General features: G+C 46.7%; 1 long non-coding RNA gene across 1 annotated transcript; it reads left to right on the top strand.

Annotated features, from left to right (window-relative positions):
• Positions 1–364: 364 nt before the first annotated feature.
• LOC102900652 lies at positions 365–21,200 on the top strand. The gene is made up of 7 exons (XR_002736207.2): positions 365–458; positions 4,617–4,698; positions 6,555–6,724; positions 6,966–7,088; positions 11,462–11,589; positions 17,369–17,564; positions 17,672–21,200. It is a non-coding gene; the product is annotated as an uncharacterized LOC102900652 (long non-coding RNA).
• The last annotated feature ends 1,576 nt before the right edge of the window (positions 21,201–22,776 follow it).

Raw genomic sequence — 22,776 nt, 5'->3', positions numbered from 1 at the left:
TCTTAAAAGCGAATAATCTGGCCAGGCCACGGTCCTGCCTAGCCTAATTTAAAAGACTCTGCTTCGTTGGCCCTTGGTACCCTCTCCAGCCTCTGACACGTCACCTTGAACTCAATACAGTGATGGTAATTTCCCCCAAATGCCACCCTCTTGGCCTTTTCATAGTCTGTGCCCTCTGCCCCCTCGTGTTCTTTCAGCTTTCAGAGCTTAGCTTACACATCTTCAGGAAGCCTTCCCTGCCTCCTGGGTCGAGTGGGGAGCCTCCTGCAGAGTCCCGCGGTGGGTCTGGTGCCTTCCGCTGCCCACCCCCCCACCCCACCCCGCACCCCCCACCCCGCACCCAGAGCTCCAGAATCCCAGCTCAGGCGCCAGGCACCCGCGCGCGCATGCGCCCCTCGGCGCCGTGGCCAGGCGCTGAGTCCCGTCCAGGCTTCTGCACCGGCTCCGCGAAGGGGAAGGTGAGCCCGCGCCAGAAGGCGCGCTGGAAAGGCCGTTTCCGCCTCCTCCGGGCCCAGGGAATATTTATGGGCTGCCGGAGGGCAGCGGGGAGGGAGGCGGGGCCGCGGGGGCCGCGACTGCCCCGCGGGCGGGATGCGCCGCTCGCTCGGGTTCCCTGCGGTCCCCGGCGGGGCTTGGGCGCGTGCGGAAAGCGGCCCAGAGTCCCCAACCTCGGGACTCGTCCGCTGCCCATTCGGAGGCGACCGCAGCCTGGACGCGGAGAGTCCCCAGCTGTTTTCCTTCCACTCCAGGCGGGGCGGGGCGGGGCGGGCGGATGGAGGTGGGAAGGAGCCTGGGGAGGGAGGCAGGTGTGCAGCTCGCTATGCTCGTGGGGTAAGCAGATCGAGGCGCTGTGGCACTGCCTCTCGTGACTCGGCCCACTTCACAGGCGGGAAACTGAGGCGGTCCTGAGACAGAGCCAAGAAGGGCACTGCCGGGTCCTGGTCCGCGCTCTGCCCGCTGCGCCGCGTGGCATCGCCGTAGGCCGAGCGCAGCGCACTCTTGGGTGGGCACGATAATCACCGGGACAAGTTGTTAAGATGCGGATTTTAGGTCCTCGTCTCCCAGAAATTAGGTGGGCCTGGAGTGGGGCCCAAAACAAGCAGGCCATACACCCACACGTTGTGAAATATTGGTGAAGAGATATTTTAGACTAGGAAGGCTCCCCTCAACTGATGGCCAGGATAAAGCAAGCATGGACAGGCTGGGGGACGCAGAGAGCCTGAACCTGGAAGAGACGGATTTGAATTCTGATTTTCCCCTGGGGAACCAGGAGCTGGTGATTAACCTCTCCGCCCCTCGATTTTCTCCGTGCCTAAAGGCGGAGATAACAGCCCGCAGGGTTCTCTAATGTCAAAGAGATTTACAGGAAAGTGCTTTGCAAACGAACCACCACCAACGGATATTATTAGCTGTCCCTGCCAGTCCTCCAATCCTCTAGGCAAGGGGAGAGGTCAGCCTGGTAGGGTGATGAGCTCAGGGACCACCTCCTCTGTAAAGCCCATCCTGATTCAGTCACTCGGGTTGAAGCCCTCCTTCCTCTGAACTGCCCACCACTCAGCTTCTTTACTCCTATTTGGTACTCCTTTCCTGCGCTTGGGGCTGAGGTACATGTGCCCTTTTCTTTCCCCACTAGAATGTGAGCTCCTCCTTCCAGACTCCTCAGAATTAACGATGATGTTAATTTCAGCGGTGGAGACAGACCTGAGTTCAGATCTCAATCCTGTCACTCACGGGTGGGGGGATCTTGGTCTGTGGATCCCCCTGAGTCTCTATAGGTGTAAAGCGTAAAGGATAATGTCTGTAAGCTTCTCTAGAATGTCTATCACTCAGTAGACCCAACTTGGGTAAAACCAGGTACAAGCTTGGGAGACTGAGGAAGGCATCACAAAGGATGGCTTTTGGTCTGGGCTTTTAGACCCAGAAAAGGTCTTATCAGGTAAAGAACGAGTGGGGAAGGCCTCTTCCATATGCTGGTTACCCTCAGTTTACTTCTATAAATTGGCAGCAGAGAATTCCTGCTCTAAAACGTGTTGTGGCTGTTCATTTAAAAATTGAAATAGGATAAGGATAGCAAGTTGAACACACACTGTGGTCTTTCCTGAAACCAACTAAAACAACAGTAAAGGGACTTTTCAAAATGTTAGAAACCAGACACAGCCAACAAAGAATAGTAAGCGATTGAATTCTAAATAGGCAATAAAGAAAGCTGAAAAGCGGCCCAATTTACACTGTGAAATCCCCAAATGGTTCGGGAGTTGGCTGTACCAGGTACTTCTGGAAATTGGGTGGGTGGTGGGGAGGCTTAAAATAGGAAGATTGTTTGAAAATCTATTTAAGAGGCAATTAGACTCCCAGATACCCTCCTCACCTTTAGTGTTTAGTCGAATGCTAAAGGTCCATTCTCAAAAGCGAGTAGCAGAGGATCTCTATTCTGGGGGCGCTCTGACAACAGAATCAAGTAATTACTTGTGGACCCAATATTGATGTCTCTAGTCCTTTTTCTCCATTCAACTACCCAAACTCTGGCTGCTGAGATAGTAACCCCTACCCCCCCCCCCCCCGCCCCAGGCAGGAGATTGAAGGAGCTTTTTTCTTGACCAGCTCAACGGAAAAAAACGTGGAAAGACCCAACCAGCTCCATGCACCCAGCCCCAATCGTGTCCATAAGGTATCCAGTCTGTGTTTTAGTGCCCCGTGTTTAAATATGAACAGACTACTATGAGCAGATGAGTAAGCGTCTGAGGGAAAGCTTCTAATAAGAAAGAGGTTAGAACAAACAACAAGGGGAGAAACTTGGAAGATAGCAACTATGCAAAAAGCAGAAGGCTTGAAAGAGAAAACCATCATTAATGTATCTTTAATTGCATCCATGAGTGACAAGAAAAAGAACTCTTGGGGGGCACCCGGGTGGCTCAGTCGGTTGAGCGTCCAACTTCAGCTCAGGTCATGATCTCACGGTTCGTGAGTTCAAGCCCCACATCAGGCTCCGTGCTGACAGCTCAGAGCCCAGAGCCTGCTTTGGATTCTGTATCTCACTCTCTCTGCCCCTTCCCCACTCACACTCCATCTGTCTCTCAAAAATAAATAAACATTTAAAAAACATTTTTTTAATGACTCTTGGAAATTAAAAATGATAGCAGAAAATGAAAAACTCAAAAGAATTGTTAGATATAAATTTGAGAAAACAGAGCAAAAAGGCTAAGAAATGGAAAGCAGAAAAGACACGATGTTTAGAGGGCGAGTTAAGGGAACTCAACATCTGAATGACAGGGATTCTAGGAAGAGGGATTAGGAAAAAAATATCCTAGGACTGAACTACATGAATGTCAGCTTGAAATGACCCCTTGAGGACTCAGCACAATGGATGAACGTAGACTGATACCATGACATCAAAATCTCAGAACTCTGGGAACAAAGAGAAGATCACAAAAACTTCTGGATAGAAGAAAAAAAAGAAGCAGGATTCACACAAAAGATTAAGAAATATACTGACATTAGGTTTCTTAATAGCAAGATGGGACCTAGGAGCCAATGGCAAAGTGCCTTCAAAATTCCAAGGGGAATTATTTCCATCCCAGAATTCTGGGCCCAGCCAAATGATTATAAAGAGTGAAGAGAGAATAAAGACCTATTTAGTCATGTAAGATCTCTTTGCACACTTTCTCAGGAAGCTGCTGGAGGATGTGCTTTAGCAGAAATGAACAAGTGAGCAAACCAAGAAAGGGGAGGACATGGTATCTAAGGAAGAGAAAATGCCACAAAGGAGGGGCAGAGGAGTCCCCAGGCCAACAGTTGTGCAGTAGAAAGCAACCAATCCTCTCTGGAACAGGATGGGAGACTCTGGAAGAGATTTCTCCAAGGAAATGAAACTGGCAGACTATCCAACACATTTAAACTTATTGAGAGATTACATAACTGTAATTGTTAGGCAGGAAAGGAAAAGTAATCATGGAGTATTACACGGCTCACTTGTCAACAGCATTTATATGGCCTAATAATGCAAACGGTGAGTACTCTTCCAACCAAATTTGTGATGTAGCTATACTGGACAGATGGCGGGGGACACAAAATGGACATGTGGGTATAGAGAAGGCAAGGAGAAAGAAACCTAAAGCTAAAAAATCAAGAAGTAGCAAGAGAGGCAAATAATTTAGAGTGGAAAGCAACCGCTTCTGTAGAGCAAGCAAATGCATGGGTGTGCGCGCATGTGTGTTTTGAGCAGGGAGATGGCTGCCTTCCATTACAAGACTTGCCGGCTTTCTAAACTACATGCATGTACAACTAATTTTTTTTAATTGAGTGACAACAAACCCCTGAGCTGAGGCTACTAGTGGCAGGAGGGTGGTCATTTTTAGCAGAAGGCTTAGCCTAATACTGACCGATACTGAAATGCTAGCAGGAGAAGAACATTCTGGGGGGACTCTGGGGAGCTAAGCTAAGTAGTAGGTGGAATGTAGTTCATCTGCCAAGGGGCGAATTCAAATGCCATGCCTTCCAGAAGCCTTCCATGGTCCCCGCAGCCTCATAGGACCCTTCCTTTCCCCCATCCCTTATCCCACTCTGATTGCTATGATCACTGTCTAGCTTCATCTGTGGGTATTCTTTCTTTCCACCAGGCTGTGAACTCCCCAAGGACAGTAACTACAGCCAAGTGACACAGAGAAGCTGCTCAATAAATATTTGCTGAATGCGTGAACGGTCAGTGTGTCGTGAGGGCTGGGCACGTGCTATTGAACAGAATAACACTTAATACTTATTGAACAGAAAGCCTCTTTTTCCTTACAGTCACCCTTACCTATGTTTTTGGCACAAAGCAAGTCCTTGATAAATGTGCCTTGCCTTGGTGGAGCGGATGTGGCCTCCTGGACTCCCAGCCTGCCGTGTGATTTTGAACAAATTCCTTAATCTTTCAGGAAGGTGCCAGGATTTCTCCGTAAATCAATAAAGACAAACAAGAGGTAGAGAATGACCTCCTGAGTCTGGGAAGCATCACCTGAGAATTGAGTTGGGGGAGAGAGGCAGTGTTGGTGCACAAAAGAGCCCCTAGGGATTCTTAGGTGTGTAGGAATGTGAGTGGGTGAAAGGGAAGAGTAATGGCTAATGAAAAGCGGCTGGAGAGAGTTCTGGGTGGAAGAAATGATTCATCCCCCGGCATCTCTTGCCCAAAGCCACTCCTCTTCACTGTCCCTTGGCCCTGGCTTTCAGCAGCCAGCAGTGCTGAGGTCCACATCTGGAGGGATATCTGGCCAGATTCGCCCTGTCCTCGGGCATTGGTTGGGCAGAGTCCCAGGCCAGGCCTACTTCCCTCTGGTTGGTGCAGCATCGAAGATGCCAGCTCCGAGGGCTCAGGCAGAGCCACAGAGCGCTCACACTGCCCGGGACATTAGATCAGCTGGCCCAGAAGGCCCCCAAATGTTAGGTTTTACAGATGGGCACATTCTAAATAGTGGGGAGAATAACGTAAAGTTGCCAACTTCTCATTTTGCTTGGGAAAGAACATTAGAGAAAAAAATAAAATAAATGATATGATAGTGAAAAAAATCCCAGGGAGAAACAGTCAAAGCGATTTCACAATATCACTCACACGTTGGTTTTGTCAACTTAGGGATTCAGACAGGAAGTAGAGTTCTATATCCAGCTTGTTCCTAAGCTTTATTGCAGTTGTTGAGGAAAAACCCTGTTTCACTTGGTTATCTACAAGGAAATGGAAACCACACCCAGTGGAGTCCCACTGAATCTAGAATGTTCTGAGAGCTGAGAACTGAGACGGCAAGCACCAGGCCCTGCTCCCCCTCCTACCTGAAGGGGCAGGAGGCCAGGTGGTGGGATTCAGAGCCAGCAGGCACCCTGACCACCCAGCGCAGAGCAATCAGACCTCGACCTGAAAGGGATGCGGCAGACCAAGGAGGCCTATGTCGGAGACCCAGGCCGCTCAGTCCATGCAGGCTTCTGGGAACCAGCCCTCTGTCAGACTCCCTTACGTGAAAACTGAGGCCTGGAGGGAGGAAGTGATTTACCCAAAATCACACAGCAAGTTGGCGAAGGGTTGGGGCTGGAACCCGGGCCTCTGGCCTGTCAGCCGCAACTCTTCCTGGTAGCTCCTTCTCCTGACCCTGAAAACTGCTCCGAGGTCCTGCCCGGTTGCCATAAACCCCTCAGGGCTCTGGCTCTGGTAGCCAGAGATGGGCTGGTGCTGTGCTGCCGAGGATCAAGTTACCTGCCTGGAGAGGGTCCGCCTCGGGAGCCAGCCACTCTCCAGCTTGGCAGGAGGACAGCTTGGCGAGGCTGGGCTTGTGGAAGATGCCAGAGCTTCTACAGTGGAGGGCTTCAGCCATCCAACAGCTCCTTTGAGGCTGCTGTCACCAGACCCAAGCTGGCACCCTGGCTCTGGGCAGAGGATAGCGGGGGTGGGTGGAGGAGAGGTAGGTTATTCAGAAGGCTCTGCCAGGCAGGAGACAGAAGGTGGAGGGGCTTGGCCTCTGCAAAACAGCGTCTTTCCCACCTCGAGGGCTTTGCTCAGGCCACGCCTCCTCCCTGCTTCTCTCTCCTCACAGACGTGCCCGGTCTCAAACGACTCTGCAAAGTCTCTTCGATTAATGATGCCATGAAGAGATTGCCATGGGCCCCACGGCCTGATCTACCCTTTGGGCCTTTCATCATCTAATCTGTGGTGTGGTTGGCTGTCCGTATGTGAATATCTCTAAGGTCCCTGTCAGCACAGACGGTGAGTCTCTCAGGCCAACTCTATGGTGGGTAGGCTCCCAGATGAGGATGTGGCCCAGGTGGCCGATTTTAGTCCCGAGCAGAGGGTTGGGGACACTTAATTTCTCTATCATATGTCAGAGTGCCTCAAAGTAGGAAGAAAATCCGGTCGGCCATATGTTCCAGGCCCCTGGAAGGTCTCAATAAATAGTTTGTTGAATGGATGAAAGAATATCGAGGTTCAATTTAAGATTCTTTTAAAGGTACCACTGCTGAAAAAGGAAAATCAAAGACCTATTCCAGCTGCTCTCATCTGACAGAAGAGGAAATAGGCCCAATTAAGGCCCTTTCTTGCTGCGGGTATCATAGGGAATACACGAGGCCAGGTAGGTGTCCTGAGACCAACTGTTGGAGCACTGCTATTCCGGTGAGTGAGAACCCCATTGAGAGGCAGGGCGGAATACTCCGTGAGCAGCACTGCCACCCAGCTTGCAGGGATGCCTCTGGTCTTCAGTTGGCACCCTGGGCATCTTGAAAACTCCTGTCATTACTTGGGCTGGCTCGCTCCGCCCCACTCACTTCTAAATTTCCCCCGACTTCCCCCATCCTCTGCTGCAAAGCTATGTGACCTTGAGCGGTTGCTTGGCCTCTCTGAGCTCGCATCACTAAATCGAGAGGAAGGTTACTGGCCTCAAGAATTGCCGTGAGTTCACAAGCTCCAGCAGAGAGAGTACAGGATAGAGTCAGCTTTCATGGGAACCTCACTCTGTGCCAGACATGTGTAAGGCACAGGGTCATATCCTGCACTAAGCACTCTAGGGCTGAAGTAGAGATTAGATTCACAGGCAGGGCTGACTTGAGTCAGAATTCTAGCCCTACTATTGACTCACTATCATCGCTGGGCAAGTCACTTAGCCTTTCTTGGATTTTCTTTCCCCGTCTGTAAAATGGAAAGAATACATACCATGCTAGCTTGCTGGGAGGATTGAATGTGAAGCCTACAAATGCCTAGTGCTTGGCAAACAGTAGGTGCTCAGTGCGGGGCAGCTTCCACGTGTTTCTTGCTCTATGAAGGGCCCACTGGCCCATCCTGTGCACCCCTCCCCCTCAGGTCCTCAGGTGAGCACTGGCCCCCCAGCACTGAGTCCTCAGTTCAAGGCTGTGGAATTTTACCGGGGCCTAACAGGGAGCACCAAAATAAAGAGGAACGAGGCGGCCCCGGGATGGGGATCCTGGAGTGGGGGCGCTGTGCTGGGCTGGCAGCCAGCAGGCCTGGCCCTGGGCCGCGGGCAACCACCTTTCTCCGAATCAGATCCTTCCCTCGGAGCAAGCAAGCAGGCAAGCGGGCTCTGGCGGAGGCCCTGGCCAAGCACAGCGGAACCTTTGTGAGCTCTTGGCTCTCCCCACGGCTCCCCCCTCTTCCTTGTCATTGCCTGCAAGGAGCCCAGGGAGTGGGGCTCCAGACAGGAAAGCAGCTCCCAGACTTCCTGGCCCTCATCACCCCCATCAGCCTCTCGCTGCCTTAGCCTGGCATTCAAGGCCTGAGGCTCTCAGCCCCTCTCTCTCATCACTGCTCCCTCCTGCCCGTCTTCCCTCCCCGGTTGCCACCCTCTCTTGCACATGTGGTTTTCTGTCCCTCTTAGTCTTCTCGAGAGGTGTGCACAAGGCCAGGGCCGTGGATGAGCAGGGAGAGGCCTTCACTCCAGCAGAGGTCAGCATCTTCCTCCCATCCTCTGCTGCTCCTAGAGCAACACTTCAGCACTGCCCCAACCAGTCCTAACCACTCAGACTTCAGTTTAGTCTCTACTGGCCATGGCTTAGCCCTGGGAGTCGCTTTCCTTCTCTGTACAGAGACAAGACTCCTGCCTTGGGCAGACCCTGATAGGGCAACTTTCTGTCAAGGAGGCTTCCTGGACTCTCGTCCTTGTCCCCAGCAGCCAGACATGGCTGTGCCAGGTGCCTCACCACCACCCAGGATGCCTTGGGCACCAGGAACGTGAACTCTGAAACCTCCATCTCTCTGAGGTCTAGGCTTGTATGGATCATCGCTCAGAACGCTCCTCCTGCAGCCTGGATCCCTGGGTAGTTCCTCCACAGGGGGAGGTTTCCCTGTGACATTCTCACTGAACACTGTCCTACTCTCCCATCATCACCATCATGGCAGAGGCTCTGCCTGTCTTGTTCACCACTGGGTTCCCAGGACCTAGAACAAGACAGGGGCTCCAAAATCAAGAACCACCTGCTTGGGTCAGGTCCTCCCACCCCCTATGCCATCAGTACCTGAACTCACCTTCACTTCACAGAGTACATCTCTGCATGGAAAAAAAAAGAAAAAAGCCCATAAACAAAGTCAGACAAACGAAAAATGGAGGAAACATTTATACACAAGACAGACAAAATGCTAATTCCTTTAATATTTTTATCAGGCAGTAAGAAAAATACCTTTGTTCATATTCTTTATTCAATTGGAAAGAAATGAAATTTACAAAAAAGAAAAATAAACATTTTTATATCTGTGAAAAGATGCTTAACCTCACTTCAAACAAAAGAAAAATCAATTAAACAGGGAGCTGTGTCCCTCAGACTGGTTTAGACCAAATAGGATATATTTAGGAGAGATCTACTTGCAAGTGTTTGCAAGAATGGGTAAGGAGATTCATTATGGTATTGTTTGGAGCTATAAAGGACGAGACAGTAACGATTTTAGGCTTGAGACCCATAGGGGTTCACCGCTAAAAAAAAAAAAAAAAAGAAGAAAGAAAGAGGGCCAGATTTAGCCAGCAGTCCACAGCAACCAACCCGTGGTTCAGATGAACAAAAGACTAGGAAAGATCTTTTTTTTTTTTTTTAATGTTTATTTATTTTTGAGAGAGTGTGAGCAGGGGAGGGACGGGGGGGGGGGGAGGTGGGCGGGGACAGAGGATCCCAAGTGGGTTCTGTGCTGATAACAGTGAGCCCGATGCAGGGCTCCAACTCATAAACCACAAGATCATGACCTGAGCTGAAGTCGGATGCTCAACCGACTAAGTCACCCAGGAGCCCTAAGACTAGGAAATCTCTTGATGCCAATACTAGAGGAATGCCTAATCATGTATCACATATCCCTAGGATGGAATACACGTGCAGAAGAGACGTGCTTATCAGTTGCCTTCATGTGCATTTTGAAAAGAAAATACACATTTACATCCTGTGTACCCTAGAATTCTCTAGGACGATACAGAAGAGCTACCCCGTGAAGAAAACTAGGTCTAAGGGAGCCAAGGCTGGAAAGACAATTTTCACAGGATACCCCGCTGCTCTGTCTGAAATGCATTCATAAGTACATTTTAAATTAAAAAAAAAAAAATTAACCCTCTAGTCCCCCAAATAAAAATGTTCCCTGAAACAAAGGGATTCGTGGTAAAGGAAGTTCGGTCCATGCAGGGTTAAGCAAAGTTAACGTGTCTTTGCTGCAGGCTTTTGGGTATGTGGGGGTGTAGCCTTTAATATACCACTGTGCCTCGTGAATCCTGAGGAGGACACTGTATGTGGTACTTCCCACGCTTACTGCAGGACCACAGAGAACCTCTGGGGGCCAGTATTCCGTGGAATAGATGCTGAGAATCACCACCTCCAGCGGCAAGCACAGATGCCTTTACACTCACTATTCTCTGCCCCACGGCCCCACTCTGTGCCTCAGTCTTTCTTGAAGTACGTTCCTCAGGTCACTTATCTTGTGAGATGCTCCGTGGTCAAATATTCTTGGGAAACAGTGTTCTGCCTAAGTGGATGACAAGTTATTGCTCACACTTCTTACAGATTTTACTTCTCTGTCTTCACTCACACACCATCCCTTCCGTCTGGACTGCTCTTTATTTTAACCCATTTCTACCTGCCAAAGTTTAAGTCATCCGTCAAGGCTTGGATCTTATGCTTTCTGCACTATGATGAAGGCTTCTTGGATCCTGGCAAAATTCTACAGATGCCTGACAAGTGTCCCCAGACACTTACTGAAAGAAAGTAATTGCTGAGTGCAGTAGAGGAATGACTGAGGGAGGGAAGCGGGAGGGATAGAGTGGAAAATTAAACTAAGAGGGGTGATTGTGCTCAGGTCAATAATGGGTGATGCAGTAGCTTGTTATACATGTGTCCACAATCCTATTCGTTATGGGTGGTGCAGGCAGAACTTCCACTCTGGAGGTCTGACTGCAGGTCCCAAAGCAGCCTGCTGGCCTGATCTTGGGCAGTCCCAGGGACAGGTGGAGAAGTCCCTCTCTCCTAAGCTCTCCCTCACGCTGGGCTGAGGGAGACACAGAATCCAAAGCAGGCTCCAGGCTCTGCTCAAACTCACGAGCCGGGAAACCATGACCTGGGCCGAAGTCAGACGCTTAACCAACTGAGCCACCCAGGCGCCCCTCCCCTGAATTGTTTTGACCAAAGAACCTTGTGGGGGTCTGCAGAAACTGAGCCACCCACACTCCCCACCCAGCCTCTACAGCTCACTGGACACCCCAACGCTGGCCTCTCTCAGAGAGGTGGTGTGAGGGTGGACCTTCACGGGGATCCAGAACAGAAAGAGGCCAACTGACTTGTTTATCCTGATAAGCAATTTCCTCTGGAACCTTCAGCAAATTGCCTACCCTCTTTGAACTTCATTTTCCCTAACTCTACAATGAGTGTGTTTACCTCACTGGTTTCTGAAGAGTATTAAGTTCAAGTAGATGAAAGTACCTGGCATAGTAGGCACTTAACAGTAGTTTCTTTCTCCCTTCTTCCCCAGTGCAGGTTCCGGGCTGCTAGAAAGACTATTGTTTAGTTTTCAATTGTGTGGTGCCAGGACACTGAATGGAGGAGGATAAATTGGGATGGATGGGAAGGCAGCTGTGGCCCAGTCTACACCAAATATAGGTATGCAAATTTCAAAGCATCCTCACCCCCAGGGAAGGCTTCTCCGAGCCTTTCCCTTTCAAGGCTTGCTTGTATCATTCTGCTTATAACTAGCTGGTATTCTCATCAGTCTCCCTCTCACCCCACTGACGCCGCACAGATGTGGGTCCCCCTCAGAGCAGACGCTCAAGATGACTCAGCTGTGTGCCCAACCCCCCAGGCTTGGCACAGAGTGGGTTCACCAGATGGAATAGTGGGAAAGGCTAGTCTCTGCTGCTGCCCCTGAAGGTCCCTTAGAGAACAGTTTTACGTACTGCCCAGAGGTGCCAAGCTCTTGGCCAGAGTGAGCAGGCACTGGGAGCCCAGGCAAGGAGAGGGGATGAGGTGACAAGAGGCAGGGATGGACAGAACTGGAGAAGGAACAGGCCACTTTGTGATCTGCCCTTGGGCATTCATTTACTAAACTCGATGAACAGATATTAAGTGCCTACTGCTTCCCAGGCTCTTTGCACATCTGGCTTGGGGTACTGAGGTGTGTTGGTCAACAGTAGTGTGGACCTGGCTCTATATGCATTCTTGGGCAAGTTGCTCAATGTCTCTGAGCTTCGATGATACCATCAGTGATATGCACGTTATACTCTGTTTCACAATGTTGTTCTATGAATTACGTGAGTTTATTTATGTAAATTGCTTGACACAATTCTGCTACATTAACTGTTTGCTGATATAATTGTTAAGATAATCCTCACTCAATCCTGTATGGTCAGAGCTAGAGTTTAGGCAGATCTTGTAGCCAGGCCAGCAATCCAGTTCCTTCGTCTCAGTGCTAAGAAAACGGGCCAGAGAAGACACAGGCAGAGCAGGAACAGATCCCTGGCCAAGGGACTTTGCAGCACTTTCTTTCCATCTAAGCTGTTGTTTTTCCCTGAGTTTAGAGCCTGCAGAACAGGCGTGTATGCTGATTCGCCAAGTACTCCTCCGGGGAAAGTGGTATGTGGAGCCGGGGCGCAGTTTGCACATAACTATGCAATAAAGGCAACTTCCTGGACTCACAGCTGAGGATGTACTTAAGGTGCCGTCCATTGCTGGGCCTGCAACGTGCTGCTCCGAGCACCTCCTCTCTCTTGTTGTTCCTTCTGAGTTACAGCCCGACCCAGGAGAGTTCACTGCGTCACCCCAGGACATTCTCTTACTGGCTTTTGAGGCAGTAATAATGACACAAATGTCTTTGTAAAATTTTCCACTGTTTCCAGTGTGCTATCATCTTCTTGATTTCATTTGATCTCCATCACATTAAAAATTTTTTTTAATTAAGCTTATTTTGAGACAGAGAGAGAGAGACAGAGTGCGAGTGGGGGGAGGGGCAGAGAGAGCGGGAGACCCAGAATCCAAAGCAGGCTCCAGGCTCTGAGTTGTCAAAGCAGAGACGGATGCAGTGCTCGAACCCACAAGCTGTGAGATCATGATCTGAGCCAAAGTCAGATGCTTAACCAACTGAGCCACCCAGGCGCCCCTCCATCATTTTTTTTTAACAGATGGAGAAACTGGGGCACAAAGAGTTAACTCACTTATTTGAGGTCCTAGTTCTGGTCACCAAATATATTCACAAAGTCTAGTGCTTATTCAACTCCTTAACATCTGACACTTACTGGGTGCTTCCTGAAAGCCAGTTTCCACTCGAAATTCTCTACCTAAATTAAGTCCTAGTAAACCTCACAACCACCCCATGTGGCAGAAACCATTACTATTCTCCCCCAGAGGACGCAGGTCAGGTAACTGACCCAAGGATACACAGCTGGCAGGTGGCAGAGCCAGGGTTCAAATCCAGATAGCTGGGCTCCACAGTCAATATTCCTAATCTCTGTGTCAGGATTTCATACCCTCATGCCATGGAGATGCCCAGAAAGTCCTTTGTTCTGGGGGGGCGGGGGGTTGTCCTATGCATTGATGGATGTTCATCTGCACACTAGATGCCAGTAGCTCCCTCTCCACACCAGCTGTGACAACCAAAAATGCCTAACATTGCCCAATGTCACTTGATGGTTAAAATCTCCCCCGGCTGAGAACCACTGCTCTGTTATACTATCCTAAAATGACAATATATAGGTTTGTGGGGTTTTCTTAACTATGGCAACCCCTAATTTTAGACAAAATATGTTCTACAGATCTCTTTCCAAAATGAATCAACATTCGGATTCAAATAACCTTAACTGCTCATCTCCTATGCCCAGGCAATTTATAGACCATTTAAAAAATGAATTGATGCTTAGGGAAATCAAGCGACTTGCCCGGAATGATAAAGTTAGTATGTGGCAGAACAGGAACACGAATATTGGTCTCAAGGTCCACATGATGAACTTTTTTTGGTAGTATTTATTCTGAAGTGACATATTTAGTATTTTCTCAATTCTAAGATACACTTTTTCCCCACAACTTAATGGTTTTGAAACCGAGATGCAACTTAAAACCAATGTGTGTTTACAGTGGAGACACTTTTTTATTCCCCTAAAAGCTGCTATTTAATTGAAAGTGTGTCTCATAACTAATAGCCTCGCAGAACTGAGAGCTGAAGGCTGGAGCTGTGAGCGTGGGAGGCGCTGATGGAGTCAGATGGGAAGGGAAGAGACAGAGCAGTGGTCCTCCCTGTCTGGAAGGACTCCTGGGCTGCTGCCCCAGCTGTCTGCCTGAACTCTGCATCTTTCCCTGCTGACCCCTGTTCCGCCCTCGGGACCTACCCATACCACACTGCTCCAAGAAGTCTCTGCAGGTCCTTTGGCGTGAAGCTCATCCTTTCTTAATTTCATCTGGAAGCATTTTTGCATCAGAGCATTTCAGTAACATGATCGCATATGTAACTGACTAAATACTTCGTCCTTAATCATGGAGATATTCGCATCCCGCTTCACAGATGAGAAGACTGAGGCCCAGGGAGGGGCAGCAACCTGCCTAACCTCTCTCTTAAGGGCACAGAAGAGAAGTGGGTCTCCAGGGTCTTCACGTTATCAATACCTCCTGCTTGTTCTGGGGCAGTTAACCATAACCAGCACTCAGGTGAGCCAAGTCTTCCCTTGGACAAAGTAGCATTCCAAGCTGTGGTGAGGGTTGCCCACGACTGCGCAATAAACAGAGTGACATCTGAAGTCAGTGAGGTAAAGTGGTTACCGCTCCCAAGCAGCAGCACTGGCTGGCTGTCCTCACACCAAACCTCTGCTCTGTACTGCTGGTCTGGCCAGCTCTGCCCCTGCTCTCATTCGGGTGCTTCCAGGTCCCAGCCAGGCCCGCCTTCACTCTCACCAGCAGGAAAGGGATAGCAGTCTCGTCCAGGCCTCCCCAGAGGAATGGGTACCCACTTCCCTGCTCTCACTGATGTCACAGAGGTTGTGGTCTGGCCCCTCTGACATAGCCCACCAATGCTCTAACTTTTCTAGAGCTGGACTCAGATCCCTCATCTAACACAGGGATGTGCACAGAACCTTCCCCAAACACCAGACTCCGAATCACAGGGCCACAGAGCTAGAGGAGACATGAGTTGAGTCCCAGTGGTGCTGTATTTTGGCCAGTCGGCTGGGGATGACACCACCAATCTCACAGGTTGTGGGAAGACTGAAAGGACAGGTCTGCAAAGACCCTGGGGGCACTCTCACGTGCTGTGGGCAGGGGAGGCAGTTTGAGGCTAGCTGCATAGTGTTTTGCAAAGACACAGGCTCTGGCTTTAGACAGACACGGACCATGTGACTGCAGACAAATAGTTTCCTTGAAATTCAGTTCTCTCATGGGGATAATTTATCAGCCTCATCAAAATGTGAGTCTTAAATGAGATTATGTACATAATGTATCTCACACAGTGCCTGGCATACAGGAGGCACCCAATAAATATTAAGTTCCTTCTTAAGTGTAAGTGTCATTATATGAAGCATAGCAGAAACCATTACTTTAATTCTATTATTTAAGCATACTGATAATCTCCTACTACAGGTAGAGACTTTAACCTCAAATGAGCACTGAGATTGCTAATGATTTTAAAGCACCAGCAGCCCCCTTTGTGTTTAGTCATCTATTACCCAGGGAGACTGCAAAGCTGGAAAAGGAATTGCAGCCCAGAGGAAAATGCCACTACAAAACGGAGGCAATTTAAAAGTGCACATCTCTCCCTCCCTACCGTTCTAGGTCTGCTCCCCTTCTCTATAAGAAGGCTAGAGCCAAGACACAAACAGGTACTAAAGAGGGCAATGAAAATTATATGGGTTGTGGTTTGAGAAGGGAAGGAAGAGAAGAAAAAACAAGGCAGAAATTACTTGACTTGGAAAGGAAGGGGTAAGACGGGTGATAAATAAGAGGGTATTATATGGCAGAGGAGGGTGGTGAGTCACATGCCAAGGTCATTATTGTGGCAGGGCCTGAGGGGAACCAAAGGGATCACGTCTCAAGACTTGGAACACTTTGGAAGAAAGACTATACAAATCACAGATGTTATTAATTATGATTAACAGTGACCAATGTGGGGTTTGCTTTTTAGTTCAACTGTGCTCTCGCATTTTCTAAACATGCCCAGAAACTGCAGGCCGAACTCTGCCATATTCATCTGTGCACCTATGAAGGACTCTACTCCTGTGGCAATTCACACAGGAAAGAGGCCCAGGCTCTTAGCATCTCTTGGAGTATGCCCTGACCAGGGGATGACAGCTAATCCTAAGCAGGAATTTCAAAGGTTTTCAGAGACTGGACAGCTCCATATGCCTTTCCATCCTCAGCTCCAGCTGCTTTCCTCCGCTCAGCCCTCCAGCCACTCTGAATTTCCCACTGATACTAGAACACATCATCTGGCCATTCACTCAACAAATACAAAGCACCTATTGCATGCCGCGCACCGTTTAGGGCACTGGGACACAACTGCGGTGAACACGACAAGGTCTCAGCCCTCAGAGAGTCTTACACACTAGAATGCAAGACTGATCATTTGTAGTAAAGGGAGACTAGTTTTGAAAGGGGAGGCAGAGAAAACTTCTCTGTAGAGATAATATTTAAGCAAAGATCAAAATGATACAAAAGTGAACTAGAAGCTAACTGGGTTAAACAGCCTTCACAGCATAGCAAGTATAAAGGTCTTGAACGAGCTTCTCTGAATGGGCTTGGTGAGTGGGAGAAACCAAAACGAAACTATACTAGTCGGCAGCGTGAACAAGAACCAGAGTAGGAGATGCCAGAGGTTGGCAGAGGACCAGATCACGTACATCCAGTCCCAGTTGGAGCTTGGATTCTGGTCTAAGACCACTGGAAGGCCCTGAGAAGAGGAGGTCCAGGATCACTCTGGCTAGTAGCTGTAACACAAACTTGGAGGGAGAGAGAGAGAGAGAGCTGATGGTAGTTTGAACTACAGTGGCAACGGCAGAGGTGGTTAAGAAGTTACTGGGGGCAAGAGGTGAGGGTGCACTAGTGGCGCTTGAGCTGGACCTTAAGAATCAGCAGCCTAACAACTTGCCCCCAGTGTCAGTATCTTATCTTTGTAGCAAAAATGCCTGGCATGATGTGTGTTAAAAGCAACTGGAAAAGTAGTAACAAACCCTCTGCAAGAAAAATGTTTTCACGTAAATGCTTTTGAAATTCAAATGTTCTTTTCCAGAATGCTACTTAATCTTTTCTGAGATAGGAAAAATATACACATTATAGAAAATTTGGAAAACAGTAGATGCCAAAGAAAAATTCGTAATTCCTCATACGCCCACCACCAAGAGTTAATCGTTAGTATTTTGACGTACTTTTCTCCAAGTCTTTTCACATATTTTCACACATTTTTTAAAAGGTGGATACTTCTACTCTGAGGAGCAACCCAGTCTACCAGAATCAGCTGGTGTTTGAATCCCACTCCACCACTGAATGGCCTTGGACAAGTCACTTTGGCACCCATGAAATGAGGACAGCAACACCTACTGCATCAGATTATGGTGAAGCTAAATGTATGATGCATACAAAGTACCTAAGATGATATTTGGTACATAGTAAGTGCTCAATACATAGTAGCTCCTCTCCTTAAAACGAAGCCCAAATCCCATAAAATGCAATCATAAGGAAAGCTTTCAACTTTTTTTTTTTTTTTTTTTTTTAGGAAAAAGGCTTTGTAAACCCATCCAACCACATGTACTCTTCTAAAGAAAAATAATCACGCCAAGAATAGGAATTTGCCAAATAAGATGTAAGCAATACCAAATATTTTTTAAATCAAAATTTTATAGTAACACAAACTAACCCCAGATCCTGGACTGCTTAATAAATCTCCTATAAAGCTGACATACTTATGGGATTACTGTTTACATTAGTAACAGCTTAAAGGGTGGACACTGCTCACCTACCAAGAAATGATTCTCTCAGGCTCTCCATCTTATGTCTGTGTGGCATGGCAGAGCACAACACTGTAGGAACACTTCTGTTCTCCCTTGGCTTCTGCCACCACTGAGGGCATCATCCAGAGCAAGATGCCCTGTCCAGTCCTGTGTAAAATGAGAGTTTGTCTATATAGTTTCCCAAACTCCTTCTGGCTCTAAAACTCTACTGCCATGTAGATTTTAACAGTTTAACATGTGTGATACTGGTTTGAGGAAGAAGTACTGTCTTCATCAGATATCTTGAAAGCCTGAAATAGGATACTGAATATCACAATGATTATCTACTGTTTTTTGAGGGGAAATGAAGAACCTAACAGTTGACCTCTGAACAGCACAGGTTTGAACACAGGTCCACTTACAAGTGGATTATCTTCAATAAGTATATTGGGAAATTTTTTTGGAGATTTGAGGCAATTTGAAAAAATTCATTGATGAACTGCATAGCCTAGAAATACCAAAAAGATAAGATAAAGTTAGGTATTATTGTAAGAATAAAGTACATAACAACATATAACATACAAAATATGTGTTGACTATGTTATCAGTAAGGCTTCCGGTCGATAGGAGGCTACTGGTTAAGTTTTTGAAGAGCCTAAAGTTATACAAAATTTTCAGCTGTGCAGGGGAGCCAGTGCCCCTAATCCCTGAGTTGTTCATGGGTCAACTGTATATATATATATTTCTAATACTAAGATAACAAGTCACATTTTCACTGAGAAGCGAGGGACTAATCTAAAAACATTTAGAGTCATGTAGTCCCATGTACACACAATTTTCAAAGGTGGGTCTACTCTTAACAAATGTCAATTTCTCAGCGGCTCCAAACCTATTCCAACTGGATTTACTGGCAATTGTTGGTGAAGTTGGCTTAGTTTTATATACCATTATCAATCCAAGGAGGCAATATGTGGGAAAACAAACATTGCTGTGTTTATAGGTTGCTGCAAAGGCTGTTCCCTACTGTCTTCTCTTAGCCTCAAACAGGGAGACATGTAGAAACCACACAGGTTCTCACAGGGCTTACATTTAATAGAAGAGCCAGGCAAGCCTGGGAGCACATGTAAGGGTCACTTGACTCAGATTTCAGGGACCAGAAGCCTCCAGAAAAGTGTCATCTAAGCTGAGGTCTGAAGAGCGAACAGCAAGGGTGTGAGGGTGATGACCAGAGACGAGAACAGGTCTCACACCTTGCACTCCAAGTGTACCTGGGGCATCACCTCCTCCAGTTGGCTCCACTCACACCGTGGATTTTCCTCTAGCTAGAGTGACCATAAGTCCTGGTTTGCTCTGGAGAGTCCCGGTTTATCTGGCACAACTATTAAAAGTGCCTCCTTATACTCTCAAAAGTGCTCTGGATGGGATGATCAATTATACCACTACCCTACCTTTAGCCTAGTTCCTGGCAGATCCTGACTTGCAGGTCTGGCTTCCCCAGGTGACTCAGCTGACCGAAGTATGGGATCAATCTTATTTACCTTTGCATCCAAGGCATGGGCTCCACTTCATTCATCTTTGTATCCATGACACCTAGCCTCATGCCTGGGGCTAAAAAGATTGACCACTACAGGCATTCAAGACAGAATTTGAAAATTAACATGAAAAGCAAACTATAAGAGACAACAAATTAGATTTGTAAATCTTTACATCACGCTGAAATCCTCGTTCAAATGTTCACTAGCCACGTAACCTTCTAATCCTTAGGTTTTCACCTGAAAAAAAGGGGGGGATAATATTACCTTTTTCACACGTTGGGTAAGTTTAAAGTGCTTCAGCACAGCACTGGCATAGGACGAACAGTTAGCAGCAGCTGCCACAGACAAGGACGACTGATCCTCCTGCGGCCACAACCGTTTTGCCGTAAGAAAATCAAACCAACACCTAATGACCAACCAGTAGGGGCTCAGGAAGTGTGCACTAAATGAATGCTTGGTCTCATGCTAGGTGCTGGCTGCAGACCAGATTCTTGGATTACAAGATGCATTAATCAAAATTACAATTTATAAGTCACAGGATTTGAGTCCCCTCAGTCCAGTTTCAATAACAATTATAAAAAGCCCACCTCACATCCAGAAGAAAAATAGAACACAGCAGCACTATCTGGCCATATCTTAGATAATAACAGCACTTAAAACCTCATCCTTGTTACAACTGCCCTCTCTTAAAAATTATTCTTCTATAAGCATGCCAACTTAGATATCTGGGTCCATCTCTACCTTTTTGAACTGTCAGCCTCCCAAGTTTTATGTGATTAATGTATATACAGAAAACTAGAAAGGCTTCAAATTGAGTCAATAGTCGTTTTCTTGATCCCCCCACCCCCATTACAATATCCTCTTTGCAATAGATCCTTGTTGAACATTTGGAATGAATTAAGACTTTAAATTTCCAGATGTTTAAACTACTACTGTAAATTCAAACTCATTAAAAAGGGCAGATTTACTACCTCTACTTAGTTTTGAAGTCTGTTGTTCACCCTGTCCAAATAATTTACGAAACCAAATACAGTGGCAGGTAGTGTATTCTATTTATATAGTATTCATGGTGAGAAATAAAGGGCATTTAAAAAAGTCTGGAAACTAACTGCTATTTTAACCAACCTATAGATCACACTTATTGTTGTTTCTAAGCCAGTAATTGTTTCCTGAAACCGATCTAGTAGAGATTTTTATGCTAATCTGTACTAAAAATTACTTTGCTTTTTCTGGCCACAAAAAGCTGGCTACAGAGGAGCATTTGATTACAGCAAGAAGACAGCTGCACCCACTCTTGTGAAATAAATGGACCTGGATCTACAGTCCTTTGTGGTAGTGTCTTGGCAGCCAAACAAAGGTGGCAGCATTTCTACACCCAGTTTGTGAAGTCTCAGAAGTTTCAGGCTTTTTTTTTTTTTTTTTTGCAAAGAACCCATGTTGACTATAATGAGCACATTCTAGAGATGCTGTGCTGAAAGCTGGCAATGGATAAAGCAGGAACATAAAAGAAGCCTATTCCTAAAGGAAATATTTCTTTTATAAACCATAAGAATGAAGTGGCTTTCATAATCAATTTTAAGATTGAAGGATTGAGATATCTGGCTATGGCAACTTATTAGCTATATAATTTGGGGCAATTCATTTACCTCTGTGAGCTTGACTGCTTAACCGAAAAATGGGGATAATAAGTTGCTTTTTTCGGAGAACTTGAATGATATAGTCACAGTGCTCTGTAAGTTCTAAGGTATCATATAAATATTAATAAACACTGCAAGTACAACTTTCCTGCTTTATGAATCACTCACTTTCAATAGCACTTAAAAAGTAGCTGTCCCTAAAATTATACAAAACTAGATCCAATTAAGTCACTGCAGAGGGACTGGCCTCAAGAAGGGTCTCTTTCAACACAATTACTATTTATCTCAGGGGCTTTGTTAAGAATTAAATAAAAATGACACAAAATTACTAATAAAGTGTTTGCTCTCATTTTTCAGGTAACACATCCTAGTTAGGCTTCAACTATGTTAACTTTTTTTCTTTCCCAAAAATGTGAGTGGACATGTCAAAAGCAAAAATTCTTCCAGTTAGATTAGCTGAATCTTAAATCTCAATCTATTTTCTGGCATATTTTGCCAACTGTTTGAATACAGCATTTTTTAAAAAACTGCACATGCTTTTATAGATGGCCTGTCTTCTTTACTTTTAATTTTAATAAATTCGATTCACTTAACTCCGTAAAGTGTGTTTACGTATAGTTACAAATAAGTACAACTGTACTTCTGTAACTTGTACCTGCAACTCAAGACTGCAAGCGCCAGTGAGTGAGAAAGCGCAGCCCTTAAGCCTGGCACGCAGTCGGCATTCATCTAATATTTGTGGAATATTCATATTAATTCATAAGTAGTCACAACACCCACAACTTTCTATCTAATCTTGCGAAAACGACAATCCCAGTTTTATGTGACCCAATGACTCCATCTATCTTCAAAGACCCAGAGTTTGTAAAAATGCATTTAATAAATTAGGGTTTGGGGGCTTTCACTACAGTCCCAAATTAATTTAGAGAATATACAGATTATAAAAACAAATGATGGGCATCTTAAAAGCTTGACCAATGCTTGTTGCATGGCTGTTTTGCATACATGATTATGGCAGACTGCAAACAGGGCTGCATTTTGCAGCTTGTCTTTTCAGGATGAGGAGGCGATTTCCTCACGCCTTGAATCTGAGCCAGCCTCATGACCTCCTGTGACCAAAAGAATGTGGTGAAAGTGATGTTCTGTGAGTTCTTGAGCTCGGGCTTTGAAGCTCCTGCCTTTGCCTCCTTGGTACTGAGACCACTATGCCCTAAGCCCAAGGTAAAAGACCACATGGAGAGGCCCAGCTGTTCCACCCAGCCCCCAGCCAATCTGCCAGCAGAATGCAGAGTACCCACATGACACTAGCAAAAGAACCACTCAACCAAGCCACAAAACTGAGAAACGAGATGAACTGGTTTTTTTAAGCTGCTAAGTTTTGGGATGTTGCCAAGCAGCCACAGGTAACTGATGATAAATTATCTACCCTTCGTGGCATAACTATAAATAAGTGTGGTTTTTATTTTTATTATTATTTTTTTAAGTTTTTATTTAAGTAAATCTCTATACCCAAAGTGGGGCTTGAACTCACAACCCCAAGATCAAGAGTTGCGTGCTCTTTCGACTGAGCCAGCCAAGCGCCCCACGAATGTGGTTTTTATAGTTGAGGAAACATACCCAGGTTAAAAAATCTACCAAGGTCACACCACTCTGAAATATCCTAAGGACTAGAAGCAGGTATTAGAAGGCCGGCTCTGTTTCCTTCATTGTCATCCTGCC

Source organism: Felis catus, chromosome D1 (genome assembly GCF_018350175.1).
Source record: "Felis catus isolate Fca126 chromosome D1, F.catus_Fca126_mat1.0, whole genome shotgun sequence".
NCBI lineage: Eukaryota > Metazoa > Chordata > Mammalia > Carnivora > Felidae > Felis > Felis catus.
This window is presented reverse-complemented; position numbering and strand designations above follow the sequence as displayed.